We start from the raw sequence: 8097 nt of genomic DNA on the forward strand, positions 1-8097 counted from the left end.
GTGCGGCCCGCGTCTCCATCCCTCAGCTTCAACCCTCCACCGCGTCCTTTACGTCGTGCTCCGGGTCTCTCACATTGCCCCACTCACTCCCCGTGTTTGTTTTTTTCCATGAGGTTCCCTGAGGTCCTCAACCCTCCCTCCCAGAGCTGATCCCCTCAGGACCCTCCCTCCCAGAGCTGATCCCCTCAGGCCCCCCCGGACCCTCCCCCCCCCCCCCCCGCCCCCCCCCCCCCCCGCTCCATTCCAGCCTGCAGGTCTGTCTTCCCTCTGCATCTCCTCGGAGCCCCGCCGAGGCTCTCTGCCACCTCCAGGGAAAGCCCATTTCCTTAGCCTGGCATCGAGGTTGTCCATCCTGGGGCCTGGGCCTGATTCTTCAGTTTCCCTGGCCTGGCCTGCTCCTTGTCCTTCAGACACACCTGGCTTCCTGACACCCGTGCCCGACTTGTCCCCTCCTCCTGCCTGTCTTTCTAGGTCCCACCTCTGAATGAAAGCCTCCCAGGACTACTGAATCCTAATGGCGCCCACGCCCACGGCAGTGCAACAGCAGCAACGTGTTGTCAGCGTGAGAGGTGGCCAGGTCAGGGGTGTGCATAGAGTGACTTTTTTTTATGAAGATTAAATGAAATGACTTATAGTAGACATTCAGAACGGTAGTGTCTGGCTCATTATAAGCAGTGAGTAAATGTTACAATCATTATTATTATAAGTTCTGTATCCCTTAATTATTAACGACCTTGGTCACGTGATTTCACCTCATTGCGCTCTTCCCATCTGCAAAATGGGGTTATTATTTATATTCCTATCTTTTCTGAATAAATGTAATTCACGACAGCAGCACTTTCTGTTTCGTGGCGGGGGGGAACTATTAATTACAAGGGAAAGGGAATATATGGAATTAAACGATTATAGTAAACATAATGAGGGAAAGAAGTATAGAGAAGAACAAAGAAGGGTTAATACATCAAATCGGGTACTCACACGGTGCCTGAGTGGGTCAGTCCATTAAGTGTCTGACTCTTGGTTTTGGCTCAGGTTATGATCTTGGCTTTATGAGTTCTAGCCCTGTGTCAGGCTCTGTGCTGACAGCGCAAAGCCTGCTTGAGACTTTCTCTCTCTCCCTGTCTCTCTGCCCCTTCCCTGTTTGTGCTCTCTCTCTCTCTCTCAAATAAAATAAATAAACTTAAAAAAAATGAGTTACCGTACATACTTACAAGGTACAAATAAACAAAAGACCTAATGGAAAAGAGGCAAGGAAACAACAACAACAACAAAATCGGGTACTCACAACATCCAACCTCCTAGCTGGGAAACCCCATGGGGAAGAGCCTGGTTGGAGTCCCGACTGAGGGTCCTGGGTGGAGCATCCAGAACAATCTCAGGAGCCTGGGTGTCTGCATATTTCTCGTCTCTCCCTCATCCACTCCAGGGGCCAGCCTGGTCTGGCTCAAGGAGGCAAGGCAAGTTAAGCCCTCTTGGTGTCAGGAACCGAAGGGCCATTTCTTTCTTTTTTTTTTTTTTAACTTTTAAAAAAATGTTTATTTATTCTTGAGAGAGATAGAGAGACAGAGTGAGAGCAGGGGAGGGGCAAAGAGAGGGAGATACAGAGTCTGAAGCAAGCTCCAGGCTCTGAGCTGTCAGCATAGAGCCCGATGTGGGGCTCAAACTCACAAACCAAGAGATCATGACCCAAGCCGAAGTCAGATGCTTAACTGACTGAGCCACCCAGGTGCCCCCAGAAGGGCCAATTCTGATCCTGAGGCCGGATGTAGAGCACAAGCCAACTTAGCCCCCCACTCCCTGCCATGATTGTATATGTGTGGCTCTGGGCAGAAACGCATGACAAGTGACACAAGTTCTACATAGAACATTTGGTCCTTGGCTTGTCAAGCATTATATGATCCCAGGCGAACATGTAGAGTCGCTATGAACGTGTAGGATGTCTTTGATGAAACCTCCCCAATGTGGACACCAAGTAATATTCCAGGAGAAGTGGTGATTTTGTCAATTTCATGCTGCATATCATCAATGGAATCATTAATAGTTTTTGAATCATCAGTAATATTAAAACAACACATTCAAGGAAATCTCTGACATCCGAAATGGTGCAATAATAACAAATAATCTACGGTTGCCCTATTTTGTTAAGTTTTTTTTGTGGATTATTTCCCTTATGCAGGCAGAAGGAGCTCATGTTCAATACATTAGTTGCTAAATGTAACCACAAATTATTTTCTATTAGAGGGGTTGTGGGGTTGTTATGCACGGTTACTAGAATAGATTCCTGTTTAAATTCAGTGGAGTCCCTTTTTTGCAGTTTAATACATATGTATTCATCATCATTAGCTAGAGTTGAATCCCTGAGACAAATGGTGAAATTATTATATTGTTGTTGCATTTGGTCTGTCACATTCTGAAAGCATCCAGCATGTTTCTGTGAGAAGGCTTCCAGTCCATTGTGGTACCAGTGTCCTGGTCCTATGGCCAGGGAGCAGTAGGCCCAGCAAGACAAGGTTAATTAATGACTGTCCCGCTGGAATAGAGATTGTCTTGGGCTGTACTTGAAGTACACAGTTAGGGCACATGGTGTAATTTTTCATCACCAGGATACATGACTATTACCGTTGTATCTCCTCCCTGTGCCACAATTTCTGCAGGGGTATGGATTCTGTCTGGGGGTTTAGTTACCCACTTTGACTTTCTAGGAGTCCGTAGGTTTAAGTCCTTTGTCTCCTCTCCCTGTCAGCCGAGAGGGAGGTATACCATCTCAGCTCAAGCTGTGATTATAGGCAATAGGAGTAATTGTCCAATCTGGTCATAAATCTGAATTAGTAGGGGTAGTTTCCCTGAGTTGTTATTTCTCCCTGACAATCAGGGTCAATGACTCCCCCTAACACTTGTGTTCCTTTTGAGGCTAACCCTGACCTTCACATGAAGTGTCTGGTGGGCAGCCTGTGGGTATGGTTTGTTGATTTAGTGTTTAGTTTTATTTATTTTATTTTTAAAATACTTTTTTTATTTTATTAAGAATTTTTTTCAATATTTATTTATTTATTTATTTTTTAACATTTATTTTTGAGACAGAGAGAGACAGAGCATGAACGGGATAGGGTCAGAAAGAGGGAGACACAGAATCTGAAACAGGCTCCAGGCTCCGAGCTGTCAGCACAGAGTCCGACACAGGGCTCGAACTCACGGACCGCGAGATCATGACCTGAGCCGAAGTCGGCCGCTTAACCGACTGAGCCACCCAGGTGCCCCAATGTTTATTTATTTTTGAGAGACAGAGTGTGAGTAGGGAAGGGGCAGAGAGAGAGGGAGACACAGAATCCGAAGCTGTCAGCACAGAGCCCGACGCAGGGCTCGAACCCACGAACTGTGAGATCGTGACCTGGCTGAAGTCGGACACCCAACTGACTGAGCCACCCAGGCGCCCCAAAGTAATTTTTTAAATTTTATTTATTTTAGAGAGAGAGAAAGATTGAGAGAAAGGGAACAGAGGATCCGAAGCAAGCTACGCGCTGACAGCGCAGAGACTGAGTGGTCGGTGAACTCATGAACGGTGAGATCATGACCAGCAAAGTGGGAGATTTAACAGACTCAGCCACTCAGGCAGCCCTTAGTCTTATTTCTATTAATGAATGCAAGCCTGCACCGACTGATTCAGGTGTGGCCCCTATAGGGGAGTTTGGCTTCATTTGATATTTTCAGCAAAGGGATTCTGGGCCATGACACTTGTTTACACTGGTCACTTGTAACTTAGGGGGTTTTCATTCATCCAATTGGAGTTTTATTTCCACCAATGAGTTGATTGTTTACACTTTTTAATGCTTCTATGAAGTGTTGCTTCCAATTTGTTAAAGAGCCATTACCCAGACTTTTTAGCTGTTATTTTAACATATCATTCATTTATTCTACTAGTCCAGCTGCTTGTAGATAGTAGGGAATGTGATAAATCCATTCAATGTTACAAGAAGCAGCAAAAACCTTTACCAACCTACCTGTAACATGGAGGCCATTATCACTCTGGATCTGTATTGGGGTGCTGTAATATACTAAAATTATTTCTAATGTTTTGATAGTATTTTGTTGAGTTGCATGTGCAAAAGGACGTGCCACCATATACCCAGAATAGGTACCAACAGCAATGCAAATATATTGACCTGATTGGGACCATGGCAAAGGCCCATATAATCAATCTGTCAAATTTGTGCTAGGAATTCTCCTCACCGGATTTGTCCTTTATAGTGCTGGGGGACCTCCCCTTTAATGCCAAACCTGCCATATGGGACGTTTTGATATAGTTTCTTTAATTGCATCCTGAGTGATAGGAATCCCACGGTCCTCGGCCCATCTGTAAGTAGCCTGCTCTCCCAAATGTCCACATTTTTCATGAGCCCATCATGCCAGTCCGTAGTCAGAGGATGGTTCCAGAATTGTCACTGCAATGTGTGCTAGAGAGTCTGCTACTTTCTTGAAGTTTTGTTCTGCAGAAGTAAGCATACTGTGAGGATCTACATGAAAAACAGTGATTTTGGCATTTTGTCCCATTGCAAATTATCTTCCCAGAGAGGGCTTTTCCTACATTTCCTTTCTGGTAGCTGTCCATCTGTGTTTTTTCAAATGGGCCATCCATACTTTCAGCCCATTAGCAACAGACCAAGAGTCAGTAAATAACATTGCCCTCCTTGTTCATATTTTATGGCTTAATAAACAGCCAACTATTCATTCCTTCTCCCTGAGTCTGAAGGTCTTTTCTGACATGGGTTAATATAGTTATTAGCAAGATTTAGCTCCTTTAACATTGAGAAGTTTTAACTTTAACTAACCAAAGACTTGATAAAGACCAAACATAGAAACTGGTTTTCCGGGACAGATAAAATTTCCTTCTCAAGAGCAAGCCAACAATCCAAGAAACCTTGCCTTTTTAACAGACAGCAAAGCAGAATTTTAATCTTATACCAGTGTACTTTTAAAATCTATTTATTTTAACCTTTGTCTGTCCTGAACATACATAAAATTCCTTTCCAAAAGTTCCCTTCACAAGCCTTCTACAGCTTTTCGTTGCATTCGGATTTTGTCCCAAGCCATTTCTCTCCAGTCAGTCCCATTTAAGGACAAAATTACTTTCTTTTACCTTCAACAAAAGTGTATTTTTATTCTTTACAACTTTCTTACCTATCTCCTACTTTTCTATGTACAGAGTTACTTTTCTTATTCCTGTCAGTCTTAGAAACCTTAGTCTCCAGTGAAAACTAGCTAGTCACCAATTGTGAACGGTTACACCAGAATTCTTTAGACAGCAAATGCATGAAAGCACAAAGCATGTTTTTTCCAACAGATTTAAAAATCCTTAGTTTTTCTTTGCAATAAGAAGTCAAAAGCACAAACCTATGTTCATCAATCAATGCTTTAGTATTTTATCCTATCTGGAAAAGACCTAGATGTTCAATGAATTCAATCCCATTTATCACGCAAGCAAAACTAAAGTTTCAGGTTATCAATGACTTTGAAAGCTATCTTAACAATTACCCATGACAACTTGGAGATAGAATTAATTATTACTTTAAGTCATCTTTTTGTTAACAAATTGCAGAGATAACGCGAGCTTATTTGAACTTCAGCAAACCTAGACAGAATAGAAGTTATATATTTAATGCATAACTCTAAAGACAGGTCCATCTTAATTAAACCAATGAACTTAGATTAGTCTAAATACCAAATTATGTTCCACCTGGGTTCATTTAAAAGTCAACCAACTTCAAGGCACTGAGGATAGTATTATAACCAGTTATGCAGGCCACACCCTAACGCCCTTGCAGAAACAGGAGGAGGAGAAGGGGAAGGCAGAGAGGTCAGGTGCCCCCAGGAAGGCTGGAGGCAGATAAAAATCCAGAGGGCAGAGAAAGAGGTCTTCCGGTCCTAAAGCCTGTCATCTCAGACAGATGAGCAGACACAGTGTTTTGGGTTTTTGTCCCCCACCCCCACCCCCCGCCCAGCCCAACAAGTGGAATTAGACAGTCCAAGTCAGTCCAGAGAAGACAGGGAGCTTCCTGAAAGAAAGGGAGTTTCGGCAGCTACTTGGGAATGTTCCTTAAAGTCCCGTAGACTAATCACAGTTAGTTCCAATTATTGTAACCATTATCCCAGAGAATGAATGAGGGAGAGGCCCCCACATCTATTAGGAGGAAGAACAGTGTGAGAGAGAGGGTCAGCATTCCCTTCATCAGGGATGGCCTGTTTCCTCCTATAACCTGAGTTCCATCTGGAGAGGAGATTAGACTCTACTCCCTTCCTGATTGTCTTCCTGCCGCTCTAGGCAGCAGCACCGAGAGAATGGGTTTGAGCGGGTAAGTCTGTTTCTCATGTTTATGCTCATTGCTCCAGTCCATTCCTGTTTTATCATCATCCCTGGTATCACCAGGCATCAGGGTCCCAACCCGGTCCAAAAGTTGCCAGGGCTAAGTGAACTTTTCTGGTATTAACCTTTCTCTTTCTCCTTCTTTTCAAATATTTACATTTAAATACCTGCATGGCAGCCTTTCTGGCCCCATGGTGATATGTGTGGCCTTCGTCCGACAATACGAATGTTGGGCATTGCAGCATAGCCATTCTGGACTGCAAATCTGCAATCTCCTTCTCTAGTCTTACTTCTTCCTGACACTTAGCCCTACTCCCTGTGGCACAGCGATAGGCTGTTAATAAGCACCATCCCCCACGCTCCAGGAAAGCCACATGGTCCTTACCAGCAACAGACTGGAGTGCCGCCGTAACCTGCGGAGGTTTAAATGATTTTAGTTTCGTTCCCCCATTGTTCACATAACCCTGCTCTCTCTAACCATTCTTTTGCTAAAGAACAAAACCGTGGGTCTTCCCAGCTGAGAATTTCCATGTGCCGGTTTGAGTTTCCTTGTGGAAACAGAAATGGTGTCTCGTGCATCCTGCCAACTTTGCCAATTTTGTTCTGAATAAATGTAGTTCCTGATCGCTGCACTTTCTGTTTCATAGAGGAAGGCTTTATTAATTATAAGAAAGAGGGAATATAAGGAATTAAGTGATTATAGTAAACACAGAGAGGGAGAGAAGTAGACGAACAAAGAAGGGTTAATACTGTCGCAGGATTCTTTACCTCAAAACCTGGGGTTCATGTCTCCGCACTTCAAAGAATGAAGAGGTGGACACAGAAAAAAATGAGCAGCAGACAAAAGTTTATTAGAGTAGAAGATCAGAAATTAAGAATAGTATTGATGGGGTTTTGGAGTGGTGGGGGTTCAGAGCTGATGGCCAAGAAAGAATTCTTGAAGACATCTTTGGTGCACAAAAGGTGACTTTATTAAAGCATGGGGACAGGACCGGTGGGCAGAAAGAGCTGCATTAGGGTTGTGAAGAGTGATTGGTTTTATACTATGGAGTTGGGGGAGGTAAAGTCAAGAGGAAGTTTCTTAAAGGAATTTCCATATGCTAAAGACTCACAGATTACTGGAGGCCTAGCTATTGTCAAGCTAAGGTTGTTATTCCTGTCTAGCAAAGCATTAACATTAAGACAGTAGGGAGTTCCTGGACATCAGGCTATTGATAAGATTGTCTTTTTCTTGTAAATGTACTAAGATATTTGTAAACTGATGGAGACTCTATCAGTTTAATCACTTGTTTTCTGTCCTTTCCTTTGTTCTTGGGCAGCCAGGAGTGCCTGAGGAATAGCACGCATCTCACCTTGAGTGGGGGGTGTGCCAGCTTGGGCCTGGCCCTCAGCTTGCCTTGTGCTCCCTCATCAGTATGAAAGCCCTCTTTGCTGAGAGGGGGCATTCGAAGGTGAATGCCTGAGACAATAGGCAAGGGTCTTTGTTTGATAAAGTTCTGCTCGACCCGCTTTGTTCCTTCTCAAGTTGTAGCCTTACTGGCCGGATAACTCTAGGTGCTGGGTTGTCCGTTCCTGATTGGCTCCACTCCATTGTGTGAGGAGTCAGACTATGGTCACATTGTCCCTCATATGATGTAAGTTTTATGGTTTACTTATTTTAGTTAGGTATTTTGATGGTCAAATTCCTGAGAGGAACCTGAGGAGAGTAGGTGGTGTTTTACATTCTTAAGAGGAGCCCT

The sequence above is a fragment of the Panthera uncia genome (assembly GCF_023721935.1).
Source record: "Panthera uncia isolate 11264 chromosome A1 unlocalized genomic scaffold, Puncia_PCG_1.0 HiC_scaffold_17, whole genome shotgun sequence".
NCBI lineage: Eukaryota > Metazoa > Chordata > Mammalia > Carnivora > Felidae > Panthera > Panthera uncia.